At 38.6% G+C, this 17,888-nt stretch overlaps 1 long non-coding RNA gene across 2 annotated transcripts in view; it reads right to left on the bottom strand.

Annotated features, from left to right (window-relative positions):
- The window catches only part of LOC139774592 (uncharacterized), a 208,368-nt gene that overhangs the window by 98,626 nt on the left and 91,854 nt on the right, over nt 1-17,888 (bottom strand). Inside the window, exon 3 of one of the 2 annotated variants that reach the window (XR_011718615.1) lies at nt 1,049-1,215. The exons of the other annotated variant lie outside the window; for it this stretch is intronic. This is a non-coding gene — a long non-coding RNA (uncharacterized lncRNA). The remainder of the gene's footprint in view (nt 1-1,048; nt 1,216-17,888) is intronic. 2 annotated transcript variants of the gene reach the window in all.

Below are 17,888 nucleotides of genomic sequence, written 5' to 3'. Positions count from 1 at the left end.
TTACATTCACTTTTTTAACTGCCAATTTTACATTGTTATTTAATTTACCTATTCCGTGTGCTAATATTGTACACGAAATGTTATCTAAATTCAATTTCAAGAGTAATGAGTAATAAACCATGTTATGTAACACGTATGAAATTAGACTTCAAGTTAAAAATAACGATTTGACACTTTGAATAGTAAAAATTCAAGCAGTATTTACTAAAATCGTGAAATCTTTTAGATGCTTTAGTAAAAGCGTAAACAAATTAAAATTTAAATGCAATATTTGTTGAATTATAAAATCCAATATTTGTGACACATTTCTTTAATATATAAATATAGAGTGATTGAATTAAATTATCATATTAACAAGATAAGTACACTTAATATGAAAGTAGATTCGAAAAAACGGACGAATGTGGATTAATGCTTATCAATCTTTCCAATTTCTGCGAACCTCTTTCCGGCCACATTCTCATTTCTCCGATATCGCCGGCTTCTGCCGTGCACGATGGACTCGAAACGAATCGTGGTCGGCTCGCTGTATAAACGAACGATTCCAACTACCTACCATATCAACGCGAGAGGACTGACGCGCGAAAAAAGATCGATTAAGAGCGTTTCAACCGAGCAGAAAATGAGGCTGCATGCATAACGACGAAGAGAGAGAGAGAGAGAGAGAGGCACAGAAATGAGGGGATTGGATACTCGAAGAGTGGCTTTTAACGCGGATATTCGAAAATAATGGAAGGAATGCGTCCACGACGGTAGAAAAACAAGGTAAGTACGGCTGACAAACCGTCGTTCATACGCGCCACGCAATGCACTACCGTTCAACCGGAGAAGCTGTGTTCGTTCGATTCTTTTTTTTTTTTTTTTTATTAAATGCATATCTGCATATGTGTACTTGGACGCGCGTGTGTGGTCACGGTCACACGTGCAAAGGGGCTGCGCAAACCTCGAGTCTCAGCGTGTGTATCTAACCGCTCCGTTTCGTTGGGGGGGTGGCTCGCGATCAATCATATTTTTTAGGAGACAATGACCGAGTTAAGTAAGTACATACAGCGGCGCTGTCGGCAAAAGAAAAGCAGAACGACGTCGCATCCAATCTGCCGGCGGTGTACTTTCCATAGCGGAAGAAATTCAACGCTCGTCTCCCGCGATGAAGGATCGATGTCCTCGGTGCAGCAAGCGTCGACCGCTTCTCCATCTTTTCCCTCGAACAAGTCACTATGAAATTTTAATACATTGTAATACGTTATTTCCATCTTTCAACTTCGATCAAACTTTATTTAGTCACTAAAGATTATTAAGTGTCACTTTCTTGCATTAATAAGTATATATCTATAAATATATCTATTTAAGCAAAATGGCTTTACTTCTTCGTTTCTAAATAATTCTTGATCTATTTATATCCGCGAGCCTGTACACGCAGCAGACATTTAAAAATTACACTCTTTTTCTTAATATACACAAAAACATAATTTTTAATTCATCGCGTGTTATATACGTCCAGGCCTGATGCGTCATCAGTCCAACACCTTTTTTAGGGCACCCTGTATTTTCGGTCTCCCCGTGAGACCACCTCGGAATGACTATTGATTTCGCCAAAGGGGTTCGTCCCTTGCTATTCATAGTCATTTTCAATGTCACGTGTCTCTTCAATCCGGAGTCGGTTCGTGTACGGCCGCCTTCGGCCTGACGTGCTCCGCGTCCACGACTCCACATACGAACAAGTCGAAAGGGGACACACTGGTAACCAGTTGGTCTAATCTACATGCGGCACGTTTCGGCGTTTCAATTTGCTTTTGCACGGCGGATTACTTCCTGACGAGGCCACCTTTTGATTTTGACGAACCGATCGTGCCTGAAACGCGCGTGCATTGCACGTCGGAGAACGCCGCTCCGAAAGTTCCGGACGCGAATCTGAACGAATTCATTATATGCGAATGGAATCGGCGCCTAGAGAGAATTTACGTTGATTAAGATTTAAATCTGTGTAACTGAATGTAATTGAAAAAGTTGTCGTCAAATTATGTCACGCGAGTTGCAAGGTAACAAAAGTGATAATTATGTTAATAGCTCATTTGTAAGTTTGTAGCGTGCTTTATAGAAAAATAAAGTTTTACTAAGCAAACTGACTTATCTTTTATTATTGAGGATCAAATTAAAATTGAGTAGAGAAGAATTAAATCTACATATGCAATAAAAAAAACTAACGATATTGACGAGTCTTAAAAAAAATTCTATTGAAATTGCACTATGGATTGAAAAATTCGAGAAAACATTTATAATTATAAAAAGTATTGATGTATCGGTATATATGTATTAATTTTCAATATTATAATTTATTAATACTGTTATTATTATATTATGTTATTGCTATGTCTCGTATATTACGAGACTACCTTCAAATAAATACAAAAATTTAATTAAGCACGTCTACTGGCACTTAACGTGTTAAAATTAGTAAGCCATTTGCGCATTTACTTATTCGGTTTCATTTATTAATTAAATCAGTTTTACTCGGCTCGTTGATTTTAAAAAAATTTCCAATGTCCGAAACACATCCGTTTGAAAGGCGGGTAATACCTACTGCTTCTGGGAGAGAAATTAAATTGTCCATACAACATGCGTGTCATATATTGTACTTTCTGGCCGTGCGATACGGGGTGTGAGGCGGGGGAGGGGCGAGGGGGGCTGAAAAGCGTGCACTCGTGAGTGCAAGCGGGTCGTCTTGTTCGTTGCCCGACAAACGTTCCGGGATCGTTTTCACCCCGGGGTGCCGGTAAATCTCCTCCCCGTAAACACACCGGCGAGCTTCGAGCATGCACCGCTCGCATAAATTGGGGACGTCGCGCGTCGCCCAGCAGATCAGCTGCGGCGATAACCTCTCGACAGGCTGTCCTACGTCCACGAGACTATTTGCATATATTTGCGAAAAATTATGCGTCGACCCCATGTGTCCCGCACTTTTTACTTCCGCGCCAAAATTTTCCAACACGAAAATGCGAGTTAGAGAAAATGTCGATATTCCTGGGGCTTTTATTAGATCGAACATTTATTCAGCATTCGTTTTTTTTATCTAGAAGAAATAATCTTGATAGCAAGTAATCTTTGTGTCATTTTAGGTATTTGAATTAATATTTAAATCAATGAAAAAGTAGTCTTATTAAAATCTTTTATAGCACAAAGAATACAACGATATACTATTAATATGTCTAAACTTTTTAAAAATTTTTGTAAACATTTAGTAAATTCCTAGCAGCTATTCGTAAAATTCTAACTGCTCTTTTGCCAGATAATTAATTTTGTTATTTTTATAAAAAACATTATAAATTGTTATTATTACAGTTAAATATTATTTAAATATTATTAATATTTAGAAACGCGACTGTATGTGCTTTACCCATCATTGCACAAGTTTTATAATTTGCTGAATAAAAAATAAATTTTACTCTAAATAACTAGTAAGAATGTATGGAATAATAAAGTGAGTCACTGATTAATTTGCAAGTCTGACGATGACGTTGGCAATAACTTTATATCTGGAAGTCTCAACATTCTCTTTTCCGTGACGGAAGTTACGCGTAAAATGGCTTATCGATCACGATACAATTTCCTCTTTCCCGGCATAGACATCCGGATCCGTAGTTTTCTTCGTCTTCCGGCAATACGACTAACGCGCTTCGTAACTTGCGAACTTTCGCTGTTGCAATGATAATGCGTTGCATTAAGAATTTTTGTTTTCTTATATTGACTTATATTTTTTTATCTTATTTTACGAATTTCTTGGTAGTATGATCAAAAATCTACACCATTATTGCGCGCACAGTTATACATATACAGATGATAAAAATATTACGGATAAATATAAGCAATTGATGAAATAAATTAAATTAATTTAAATTAAAACCAATATTTAAAATTAAATAAATCTTGTAAATAATAAAATATCCGACCAAGGAAATGGTATAATTGTAATAGTTCTAATATTTACGTAAATTTATTGTAGGTATCTGAATTATTGTAAAAGATAAAACATGTATAATAAAAAAAATTAATGAGCTAACGCATTAAAGTATCTATATGCAATTAACTTATAATTACGAATATGTTTCCAATCTTTAAACATTAAATAAAAAGCAAAATTTTCATATCCTTTAAATTAATCTTACATAATATCAATTACTTCTTTCAATTCTACCGTCAAAAAATTATTAACGTTAAATATTTCAATGTACAACACGTGCAAACAGTTTTATCTCAAAACCAGCAAATACACTTATATACATATATTTGATTTTAGCGTATTGAAGTGTAAATCAATATCAATAAATGTAAAACGAGAATTAATTATAAAAATATATAAAGTGTTATAAACGAGCAGTGGTAATATAAGCGAAACAAGGAAATACTAATTTCCTCCATATTGGAGACATGTCGATGAAAGCGATAAAAAACAATGTATAAAAAGGCCGACAATGGGCGAATAAACAAAATAATAATTTTCATGATATTGAGAAAATATTGACAAAGCTAATATTTTTACCCCCAGGCTATATACGCCGACATATATTGGTTGTTCTAACGTACTAAATTACAATTATACGTATGAGAGAGAGAGAGGTGAGTTAAGTATAAAGTATACAAAATTCGAGCCATAATTTTAGCTTAAATTGCATTAATCCAAAATAATAATAGCAAAAAAACGCGTGAGATAATTTTTGCAATGTCCTTGAAGCATTGCCGAAAACGGTGTGACGTTCAATAGCAAATTCAACCGGTAGGAGCTTCCACTAGCAACGGCGGATATGTAGTCGCCTCTTCGTGGCCGCGGAAGGAACCAATCAAGCGAGCGGAGATAAGTCTTCCGATAATGGAGCCGAACGAACGGGCGCTCTGTCGCGTACCGGTATTACGGAAGCCTCAGTGTGACGTCCTAACGTATCAGGATCAGTGCGTTCAACGAGGCATAGGGGGAAAGCCAGTAAACCCAAAGATAACAAATGCAACGTTGTTTGTCGCGGACGCACCGGTACCTGCCAACTTCTAATGGAGCGAGCTTACGTATACCTCGCAAGAGAGACGCGAATGTCTGGAAAAACAGTTTGCTTTAATACTCAATGATGGTCGAGGATTTTCCACTTGCCGTTCATCGTATCAAAGAAGTGCATTGCCGCGAAAGAGCGATTATATTATCACAGGACCATAAATCCGATGTAAGCGAAATGAATAAAGTCGCGCTGAAAAAAGCGACTCTTCACTTGTTGATTGAATAATAGGTTTGATAGCTTCCATCAAAGATATATAATTCGAAGCTAAAACTGTCGAAGTCTACGATCGCAAAATATTAATAATAAACCAGTCTTCGGTCGTGGGACGTCGACAATTAAGATTAATCGACAGAAATCAACGCAAATTGATGAATTCGAAGAGTAGAAGCCGATAATTATGAATTTTATTTCAATCCAGCGACTCCATTGCGTTGATCGATTTTAATGGGTTCTCCCATTGGACACCTCGTTACAATTTCTATCGTCGCACTCACCCAATTATTACGAATGGACGACAATTAACTGTCCGGCGAAGTTACGGTGGTGCTTAATGAAGAATTAAATTTTCTTATCGCGTGTCCCTCTTCGCGGCGCGCGGGACGTCGCGATTCTGAGCCTTAATCACGGCTGACGAAATTTCGCGAAGAAAGTTTAACCCGAGGTTTGATGTGTCTCGTTAGCGAACGAGGGTAAGGAGCTCCTCGGATCGACGGGAAGAAGGAGAAGTAGTAGACAGAGGAAAGTTCGAAGAGATGGAGAAGTCAACCTGCGCGGCATCGGAATAATAAAGAGTCTCTTGCGCCGCGGATACACTGCGAAAGATCCCCATCGCTTAACTCTGTCGAGGTCGTTCACTTGACAGAGCTATTGTGCGAAGAATCATGCGGACCTTTGCAAACGCAATTCTGACAGATAATCTCGTTTGAGTCGTTCCATTCTCAAGTGTAGCGCAATTATGGCTTGCATTCACGACTGACGCATTCGACATCAAACTTATGACTGCAACAATCTCAACAATTGCTCGTTATAAAATTATATATCGAGATATTCTAATACTTTCTCTTGCAGAATTTTGCAGAAAGAATTTAATTTTAACTTTGCTGCGTTCGCCCACTTCAAGTGTAACCACAACTACGACAAAAACTGTATAAAATTGAAATCCACGGCGTTCTTGATCGATATAGAGCACTCTCTATCTCGTTGTTGCTTTTCACCCAGAAACTTCTATATTTCGAAATATTTTGAGAATGGAACGGGTTAAAATGGTCTTTAAATGACTTTATGGGGAGAGATAATAAACGAGAGAACTATCAGAGAAAGTTTAATGCAATTATAAACGAAGAACGGTAGATCTATCGCGAAAAGTTTATAGATATTCATCCGGTGCGCACAGAATCCAAGCTAATTAATTTTTATTAAACGCCGCGGCGGTCGAAAGTTTTTTAAGTACTTCTCAACGGAGACAGTCCTTCTTAGAGACAGTCCTTTCCCTTGTGAAAGACAGGATGTTGCGGAAAGTTCTCCAAGAATAGCAGTTATGAAATCTTTATTGCGTACTTGTTTCGTAATTTAATATACCTTTAATGTACTTGACGTTTCATAAAACAAGACAACTCTCTGTCAGAAGAGCGAAACAGCGATATTCGATGGCAAGAAGTGCTTAATACAAAGATATCTTTAATGGTCGCCAGGCAATGGCGGTTAATATCGATATTTGTCAGCTGTCCTGACGAAATTACATCGCCAGGTGTGAGTCCCCGACGAGAAAAGATTAATAAAGAAGTTCGCGCGCGGGCGGCACTTTGCTATATAAGATCCTACCATCCGGCATCCCTTACTTCATGACTTTCCATTATCATCGATCAATACATAATTATTTATGTTCCCGTAACCTGAATATGTCTGGATCGCGTTATACGTTCCCGTGACAGCGCATTTATAAATACCGTGATCTAATTTCGCGATCGAATTTCATTTGTATAGCTCAGTCAATCCTCGAAGGATGCAGATCGGTGTGCTTCGAATATAAGTGAAATTAGATGCAGTTGGTTTAACTAAAACACCTGATACCGTTTAGTTTAAAGTGAAACAGAATGACATCCGTGGCTCTTTCGCGACATTAAATTTTCCCCGATCAATACTCGGGTTCTTTCACTTAAGGAAAAAAAATCGATGGGAGATACATAAATTATTGTCGCAACCCAATATCTGAAATATCCTACTCGCGAGGCAATTCGAGAATCTTCCTGAAATATCACGAACCACTAGTTGACTCGTATTGATACTTATCATTCTTCTCACGTGCCTGCGAGACAAGACAAATTCCCGGATCTTCAAACGTGTCGTTCCAGGCCTCGTACTCGTTCACGTCGACCATTAGAGAAAACTGAATCCACGCTTGTTACTCAAGATATTGAGTTTCACGTTATCCCGACTCTTCCAATTCTGTTTGCCAGATAGGTCGAACGCCTGTGCTCGCTCACGGTACTTTGGCTTCGTTAAAGGGTAATGCACCGACAATACCGTCCTCTTCCCAATTCTCTAATTTCTATACGAAGTCTGTACCAGGCGCAGCGCGTAAAATAGAGAAACGTCTTTGGTATATGTTACCATATACTACATTTGTCTTACTTTGTCGTGCGAAAGAGTATTATAAATAAAGCTTTCCAGCAGTATATATAAAGATTGTTTTCACAGTTTTTATAGTCTATTCTTAAACTTTTTTATCTTGTAAAAAAATCATTACATATAGGATGATTTGGATAATTGCGGACGCTATAATTTTTAAATCTGTTGGAGTATACTTTCATAGAAACTTTTATTAACAAATTTATACAATGATTTATTTTCTGATAATTTCGTAAAAAGTTGACTCGTGTTATTTCTGCAATGTGATCGATCTATTCATTCAATCTTTTACATAACGCTTTAAACTTCTTATTTTTTCCATTTATATTGTAGGTATATAAAGAGAGAGATTTATCATTTTCTGATTTGACCAATACGAGCGCGATAATTCGATCGTGTCGACGTTTTAAGGGACTGCAACACGAGTTGCCTCCGGCGAGGAACGCGAGGACGTAGCCGGATTTGCTCTCGGGAAGAAACTTTCAACTCGTGAAATCCCGGAGCGGTTATGAGGAGCGTCTTATCTGCCGACGAAACTACCGTCACCCGGTTAGGAAAAGTTATACCGAAAGTTCTCGCTCTTAGCCTAAAAAGACGTCGTGCCCCAGAGAAAAAGTAACTGAAGAGTTTCGGTCGGCGGAGGTTACGAGCGGAATAACGAAGGACGGAACAATTCTTTCACGAAGCGCCGTTCCAAGCGAAACTACGACGACGCATGCTATTTGTAAGCAGTGGAAATTCCATGGAGCTTGCAATCTGTACAAATAATTCGCGTAAAGATGCAACTTCGTGAAATGTCAACGTTAATTGCTTAAGTAATCATTTTTCGATTAGATTAAATACAATTAACGCTACATTCCGTATCGTTTAAGAGAAGGAAACGCGCAATCTGGGCAGCTCATCAGCTCATCACTTTTTTACGGCAATTTATCGACAATCTCGTCAACAAATCTCATCAACAAATATAATCCAATTTGAGATGCATCGCATGCTCTACCTCCTCTCTTTGATATTACACAATTATAACGCGCAAGCAAGTATAAATTAATTATATACGCTCAATAGTAAGCGTGGCTTAGAGGGACCATAAACCAGCTTTAAAACAATTAACTGCGCGTTGTTATCTTATGTAGAAGGGAGTAGAGAATACGAGCGATGGGGTGCTAATAAATTAAGAAAGAAGATGGATATTTAAAGAAAGAACGAACTGAAAGAGAGAGAGAGATAGTTTACACAATTGACCTCGCTGTACGCGAATAATTTACATCGCGTATTTCTGAACCATTTATATAAAGTTTATTTATTTACCACATTTATCAATTTGCTTTTATGCAATGTTCTCTATTGGAAGATATTCTACATGCCTCAGGATTTTAGCAATAATCGCTGTAATCACCTGACAAGGTTATATTACAACTCAACTCTCCCACGTTATTGCCTCGCTACTCGACAAGGTGTTAGAGTTGGTCTGCTGAGTTCGGTTGGTCAGAGCGTTAAATCAGAGGCTAAGACTCCTCTGAACATCTGACTAGTATAATAACCAACACGTCAGCCAATTTGCATTTTGCCTCACCGCTTTAACATGGTAAGCAAAACTCCTTTAATGTCTATATCATTTACCTACTTATTGTTAGTTCTGAACTTACACACACGCGCACACACACGCACACGCACGCGCGCGCGTGCGTGTGTACCCAGCAACCACTCATAGGACCAAATTCCCTCACATCTTTATTCGTGGTCCTCGACTAAAAACGCACATTTTTCATAATGTATATTTTCATTTTACAACATATATACTAAAAAAATTAAATTCTTTACATTTACTACTCATCTTTCAATACATAATGCGAAGACACAAATATACTTAATATACAAAGGCTAAAAAAAAAACACTTTATTTGTTTCGACAATCGATAATAAATCTCGATTTTCCCAACTTTCGCTAAACCTGGTGAACAAATAATTGTTAGTTTCTATGTCTAAAAGATTTCAGAAACAGTTTCCAATGATTAATTAAGGTTCCGTCAATGAGCCAAAAAAGGTTAATTTTTAGCATCCTTCTTTCAGCATTCGCATTATCCACACTGTCCTTTAACACGTCTGAGTAAACACAGGAGTTCCGTTCGAAATGATGGAATGCCAAACCCCGAACAAATGAAAAGTATAAAATGATAAAAGGAAAATTGGGAAACGCGGCGAAGAAGCTCGCGGTAGTCGCGCAAAGTGTTTTGCCAGTTATGGAGGTCGAAGTTCGTTACCGGACGCGTCACGGAAATGGCGAAACCTTGTCAGTCAGCCCTCGTAGAAACACTTCGCGAGAACGAAGAGAAACAGAAAGAGAAAGAAAAAGAAAGAGAGAGAGAGAGAGAGAGAAGCGGGGAAGAAAAGGTATAGCAGAGACAGGGGAGGAGAAATTGCACCAATATAAACCCCAAGTCGTCCGCATCTCCGCCCGTCCGAGCGAATTAATTTAAGTCTAGCAGGGCTCTAGCAATTTCCGCAATTTTTCTAGCTCGCCTCAATTTGGCCTGCAACCGATTTGTAGGGCTTCGACATCATCCGCATCTACTGGCATCTACTTTTTCTCGCGTTTCTTTTCCACTACGGCTGTTGAATTACGCAAACACGATGTGCAGAATATTTCTGATTGTGTGCTCTTCTAAGAACATTTAACATACTATGTAGTTGAGAAGAAATATGTAGACTTAATAGCAGACTTGATAAATATAAAAACACAAATAATCAAAATTAATCAAATCGCATTCATTAATTTAATTATTTTATCCAAAGCTAAACTTTTTCAGTGTAACACTTTCAAATAAATAAAAAAGATATTTGCGATGTCCTTAAATTAACATTTCGAGACTTTAAGTATAAATCAAGTTCCTAAAATTAAATTTTAATCAAGTCATAAAAATTCAATCAATCGCATTTTATAATTTTTAAACTTTTGTTATTATTTTCTTCCCTCAACATTTTACTGTAACATTTTGCGATATAACTAAACAGAAATTTAATTGTGAAATAGTCGTAAATCGCACGTTAAGAATAAATTGGATTAATCAAAGTCGACGATAGTATTTCGCGATTGCTACTATGTGCCTTCAAAAGACTTCGAAGAATAATGTTACATCGAGGATAATTATTTACTTTTATGAGTTGATAAAGAAACTTTTGGGTTCTGTGAAGGCGTCGTAAATTGTTATTTAAGCAAGTTCGGTGGCGAGTTATAGCAAGCTGTCTGATCCAACGTGTCTGAAGCTATCGTGTTTCCAACTGAGCCAAACACGCGTCTCTCCGGCCGTAAGAAAGTTTTCGGGTTTCGCAAGCGGCGGATGTTGGAAACTGGATCGATTATACGAAAACTTTGATAATGCGTTTTTAGCCATCCGCGATGGTCGCGATTAAGGCGCTCTGCTTTTCGATCGGTAACGAGGCGAGTGAAATTTGAAACCAAATCCTCGAAGCGAGGTGGAAACCCGAGAGCTTCCCGCTTCGCTCGCGCTGTCTTGGCAGACGAACTTCGTTCCTACGTACGATAGAACTTTTGCAATTTCCAATTGATCGATAACGCGGGCGTCAACATTGCAAAATGCGAAAACGGGCGCGCATAGATTTCAGGTTTCTCCAGGTTTTTATTAAAGGTAATAGAATTCAGGCTCAATTCATCAACATACATCATATTCTCAAATAGTCTGTTACGTCTTTCTTTGAATTGAGGAAACTAAATTCAAAGAAATCTATTTTCTTGCAAATAATAAATTTTTTTTCAATGTAGTATATATCATATAGTATAGCTAAGTTTATTATAGAAATCTGTAACAATAAAGAGGCTGAAAGGATTTTTTTCTCCTTCTCCCCCTCATTACAGCGATTTCCTGCGCGTCTTCTTCCGAAAGACGAAGACATCTTGAAGACATCATTCTGGATGCTAAAGTGTAACTTCCTTCGCTCTTCATTGGCTCCTTACGTACAGAAAGCGTCGGAATGGTCGTTCCTGGACCGATCGAGAAATCAACCAGCTCGATGCAAATGCAGAGGGAAAGCACGCGGCTCTCTCTCTCTCTCTCTCTCTCTCTCTCTCTCTCTCTCTCTCTCTCTCTCTCTCTCTCTCTCTCTCTCTCTCTCTCTCTCTCTCCTCTCTCTCTCTCTCTCTCTCTCGCTTCGTTCTCTAGGGAGTATTTAATTTCCGGACCGCGAGAAGCGACTGGTCGTGCGCGCGCGAGAGCGTTGCGACGCCGTCACTTCCACGAACAATGCATGTCTCCGATAGACGGATAGTAGCCAAGCTCCGACGTTCTGATTTCTCCCGCAGCATTACGCTCAACCGCTCTAATTATAGACAGCAAATGGGTATAGATATCAATCCAGTCTCGGGGGAGTACATTTACTTATCGATTGCTCACGCCGGCGAAACGAGAACGTTTCAAGAAAAACGTTCTTAGAAGAGGGATGGCAAAGTGGGCAGAACTATAAATGGGAGATCTAGAACCAAGTGATTGCGCCGCGTTAAGTGTAGTTAAAATAAATTTATTGATCATGGCAGGTCAAAGTAAATATTTTATACATCGAATATTCTAAGAATTAGAGATAGATGTTTTTAAATAAAAGTAGATGCCGATTTCATTTTGAACTAAAAATGTTTTTGTGCATTAATTAACTTTTTTAATTAAACTATTTCATGTATTATAGGTAGTAATTAAATTGAACGCATGCCATGTATTTGTAATTTTATATATTAAAATATTTAAAACACAAGTTTGTAACTTTAAATGGATTTGTTGATAATTTTAGAACAAACTACACACGTTTTTATTTTCAAGTCAATTAGTCTTCTTTTAATTGTTTTATATACATATACTGATTGAAAAAAATATTACAGTAACAAAAAGGTATTTATAAAGCGTGCCCAGCATGCAATTCATCGGATAAGAATTTTGCCACAGAATGGTCGTCCCACTCGTAAATACATCCGGCCCGTTCGTTGTCGAGAGGAGGAAATATCAAGACCTACGTAAAGTAATACTTGGTAAAATCTACGAGCATGAAGAGCGAGAACGGCCGCTTCGTCCCGGCTACGATATCTGTGAAAACTTTCCAATTTCCCGGCAATAACACAAAGGTGGGTCGATATATCATTTCTTTGGGATAGGTGAGAGCGATTCTCTATAGGCGAATATCCTTTCACGTGCAACCTATACGTGGTACCCGACCTATCAGTTTTTCCTCCAACGATTGTTTATTTAGCATTTTTTAAATTTAAATCGAGACTGAAATTGAAATCCATTATTCTTACTTCCATCCAATTGCAATGGGTAATTAAATCTTTCAATAAATGTTCCTTATAGAAAGAGACTCGTTGCAAATTCAATTTCCCCTTAGCCAAAAAATTCAATTTAATACTTTTTATTATTTTAATTTTTTAATTTAAGTTTAGTAACTAAGTTTTAAATTGAAATTCTACTAAGTTAACAGATTCACTTAAAATAAAAAAAAAACGTAAATTTTGTTATTTATTTAATTCTTTAAAGCTTAATTTAGGGGCACACAAATTCTTAAAAAAAAAAATAATTGAATAGTAATATACTTCAGTTTTAATTTTCGCAGAGAAGTCATCTCGAGTACCTACCTACTATAATTTCTTAGTTTTTCCGAGACACCGCTTATATACGTCTATGTATGGAAAATTCAGGGCCTTCGGCGTTATGGGCGATACGAATGGTGCGTATTTTCCGGTTTCTACCCCCAAGCTTTGTTCAGCGACGAACAGGCCGAGCACTTTCGACGCTTTATGACGGGTGATAATTTATTAAACGGCGTCCGAATAATAAGCAAGTCCTCACCGCGGACGGCCTCCTTCGAACTCTTCAAGCTCGACGGCCTGTTCGAGAGGCCATGCTGTCCCTCTTCGGCGCGCCATCCCCCGTACCAGATTTTTATCGCCGTCACTTCCACGTCGCGCTCTGGCAACGGCCCTTTTGTATTCCCCGACCGAGAAAAGTAATCGAGTGGACACTCGAGGGACCGTCGTCGTATCGGTCTCGATCGAGACGATCCCACGTAGGCGTGCGAAACGCGATTTAAATGCAAATTTCGCCGCTCCTTGTGCAGTCCTCGCGAAACACTTTCGAACTCTCGCCTCGTTCCTCGCTTCTTGATTACGCCAAGTTTTGATAGAGTCTTGAAATTTCTCTCTCCTGAAGTACTGTGTCTGGATTTTAATCGCGACCTTCCGACATTCCCTTAACGTCGTTGATCAGTCGTTCTAGCGGCCGGCGCCAAGACGCGGAGGAGCAAAAAAGTGCTTGACCCACTTACTACCCCTTTCTTAATGCGACGAAACATTTAGGGGTTGAAAGATAACTATCGTTTATTCTAACCGTTCACCGTAACTTCGATATGTTTAAATGAATTCATCGTTCACGTTTCTGGATCGATAATAATTATATTTAATGGCGAATTTAAACGTCTGTTTCAGAAATATACAATCTCTGTTATATGATGGATCAGATTCTTACTTTAGAAAGTAAGAATAAAATATTTAGTGGTTATCGAAAGAAAAACATTACGTCGATTTCTCAACTTAGAAGGAATTAATTTATGCGATATGCACATTTTAATAATATATAATCTAATTTTAAATTTTCTTTCTAAGTTATTTTTCTAAATGCTTAATTGCGCCATTATAACAAATACATTAAAAATTTTAGATTTGTAATTTAATCACCAAGTAACTTTTCTAAGTTTACTTTTCTAAGAAATAAAGAATGCGCTCAAGTGAAGAATTTACCGAAGAATCTCCTTTCACCATCTGTTTTTATTTCGTGTAAAGTTAATAGTTGGCGCATTCTAGGCGTGTTGTGGTAGAAACGTAAGCTTGTTTAGTATCGGCGCGCTGAAGTCGCAATCTGTAGCTTCGCCGTGCTTACGAATTCACAAGCAGGCGACGAGTGGACGAGTAGATACGTACGGCGGTGAATTCTTCGGCGTAGATTTAACGCGCACGGGGATTTCATCTGGCGCGATCGGCAGAACCAACGTCGACGACGACTTTATGTATTCCATCCACGGCGCGAACGACGCGTCAGGGCGACGGCGGCGGGCGCGGGCGTCGCGTCGGTGAGATAGCGGATGGGTAACGCGAGCGGTGGAGAAAGAGAGATTTCAATGGCAAGCAAATAGCACGAAGCGTGCGGCCAATGGGCTTTCCCTTTGATTAAATGTAAATTGTGCGGGGAACGCGATTAGTACTCCCAGCACTTCGCCACCGGTCTTCAATCGTCGTCCTATGCCCGTGTTTCTAGCGCTGCTTCTATACCACGGAATGGATTTCTCACCGCATTTTCCGAAATAAAGAAGATCAAAGTGGTCGGCGCGATCGCAACGAGAGATCGCTTTTGCTCCACGTCGGATTCCTTTTATCTAAAACTTCACGTGTAACTACGGGAAATCGTATAATTAAAAGGCAAACTAATTGAAAATAATAGTTATTTGATAAAGAAAGTTCAGATCAACGTTTGTCTCGTTTGATATGGTGAAAAGTTTTACAGAAATTATAATTATAGTAAAATTGAGAATTTACCTATCAACGCTATCGAATCATTTAATTATTTAATACTATTATGGATAAATTATTTAAATTGTTTTTTGTTGGATAAACTATTTAAACTGTTCTCTTAAGTATTTAAATCTTCTCTTTCTTCTCTTTTCATCGCACTTTAATCAATTAATCCAATGTAAAAAAATCGATGAACTAAAACTCTTAACATTTCAGTGTTATTAAATATTTGAAGTGTATATATGCAAAACAGTATTGAAAATTTAAGCTTAATCGACGTGATTAATCAGATTTACACATTATTCATTCAATACTATCTTCTCGCAATCTCGAAGGCCGTTCGATGCGGCGACTACTCCGATTTGCACCAGACAGTTATAAAGCACTCTGTGGGATATGTAAAGACTACAGCACGTGTGAAAACTGGAGAAGCGTGAAAAAAGGTGAGGCGGGGCTCGCATACGCTTTCGGCTACCTCGGATTTTCCGTTCGTTCCTCGCTCGTTCCATGTCGACATTTCACGTCCTCCTGCCTAGAGCGATGCGAATCTGTCCGATAAAACAGCGGACGGACCATTAGCTAATCCTCTGGAGGGTAAAACAGTGCCGCGGGTACGAAGAGAGAGGGACCGAGCGCGATGGCGAAGGGTATAGAAGGGGGACAGGATGGAAAGGGGTACCGGAGGAAGTGAAACGGGCGAAACGAAAGGGCGTCGGGCGCCACCAGGGAGATTTCTGGGTGCGCAATTGATTGGCGCGCCGACGACGCCAACGCTCAACCGACGTCGACGTCGGTTGATTAGAATGAAGCAACACGGAATCCCTCTCTAACCGCCTAATGGCACGCCGCAACCTATGTTTACTGTGATCTCGGACTTCGCTGTATGTTGCTCGCGATTTGCCATCTGCAATGCCAATGAAACGGATCGCCGTGCCGCGCCGCGCCGCATTGCATCGCGCGCGCGCGAGAGAAAGAGAGAGAGAGAGAGAGAGAGAAAGCCCGGATAGACAATCCCGATGACAATCGTGCGAACAGAGCGATTTCAAGGAGTTTGCACTGCACCGAAGACGCAAAGTCATTTTTGACGTTGATCGAACGCGAGAGAGTTCAATCGGTTATACGCGCAATCCCGAATCAACAACCGAAATCGCTCTCGTTCGCGCTCTGGCCTTTTCAGGCGTCACGTTTGAGCTGAAAATGCTCGTTGCAAACGCCAAAAATACTGTGGTGTCACAATTAAAGTGGCGCGAGATGCTGACACTTGTATCAATGTTTTACTATTTTACCGTGCAGAAAAAAAATCCTGCCATATGTAATGCAATTTACATATGTACTATTTTCATCTTTTTAAATTTGGTTTTTATTACCCCATGTACTTTCTCACTTTTACTTTTGGAATACTTAATTATTTTTGGCTGGATAAATAATAAAACAAGATTTCTTCTTTCATAAGTTACAATAAAAATAGGTGTGCTCAATTGAATTTCATCTTGACATCAAAAAGATTAATGCTGTAAATTTCAATTATTTAATAATAAACTATCATATCTCGGAAACCTGCTAATAGTACCTGCTCTAATGCTAATAAAATAAAGATCTCGTTACTGGATTTATTGCGTGTCTTCTATTTGTAACAACGTCAGACGATGTATCGACAAGAATGGATAGTTGTCAGATAATCTATTATTTACGCATGAGAGATGTCCTACATTTATTTTCATGAAACATGAGTCCTATTGGCGTTTCATGTTTCTATTTCTGCCATTATCGGACAGATAATTCGTATGATCCATGCATAAAATTAATAAACCCATGCGCGGAATAATTCATAAACTGAATCATGTATAACCTGCCTGTTTCATGTCACTCCTTTCGGAAAATTGAGAGACTTCGCTCTTCCATTGCGCACAAGTATTTAATATTACACGGCAAAGTTAAAAATGCATATAATTTACAAAAGCGTATTCGCGAGTGTCACTTATGCGCCGTATGGATAAATTGAATTATTCTCGTTGTATCGGAAAAGGCCAAGAGCATAAATAAAAAATTTAATATTAGCAGATGAAAAATTGTATGATAAATTTTAGATGTGTTTCGATCGGAGACCTTATAATGTAAATCACATACAATACGCATAGAATATACCTTATACATATATCTTTTTACATTATTTGCGTAAATTTGAAAAGATTCAGGTTTACTTACTTCCATTATTTTACTTACTAATAGCTAATAATTTACGTTGTAAAGTTTAAAGAAAGAAGAGAGATATACGTTTATATTTATTGTTAGAGAGAGGCAGTGGGGGAGGGACAGAGAGAGAAGTAGAAAGACACATGCAATTATCGGTTAAGGATAATTTTAAGTAATTTAGTTGAACAATATCGTTCTAGATAAGCTACATGATAATAATGCGAGCGTCGATGCAGCTATTACAAAAATTGAGAGAAGACTCAACTATAAATTACAGGCAAATCGAGCGCGCTTTTCGCTGTCGAGACTCCAGTTCCTGCACTAGATCTGGGACAAGGGTTCAAAGGGTCCTCGGTCGACGTCGAAGACAAGAACGCAGACATTAAATGGAATTATCGAGCTCTTCATTTCCCCGCCGTCTCTCCGACCTTCGATCATTTTCTGTCTATCCTCAGCGCTGCTTC

Source organism: Temnothorax nylanderi, unplaced genomic scaffold, assembly GCF_030848795.1.
Source record: "Temnothorax nylanderi isolate EJ_2023f unplaced genomic scaffold, tnyl_v1.0 TNYL_tig0083_pilon, whole genome shotgun sequence".
NCBI classification, from domain to species: domain Eukaryota; kingdom Metazoa; phylum Arthropoda; class Insecta; order Hymenoptera; family Formicidae; genus Temnothorax; species Temnothorax nylanderi.
This window is presented reverse-complemented; position numbering and strand designations above follow the sequence as displayed.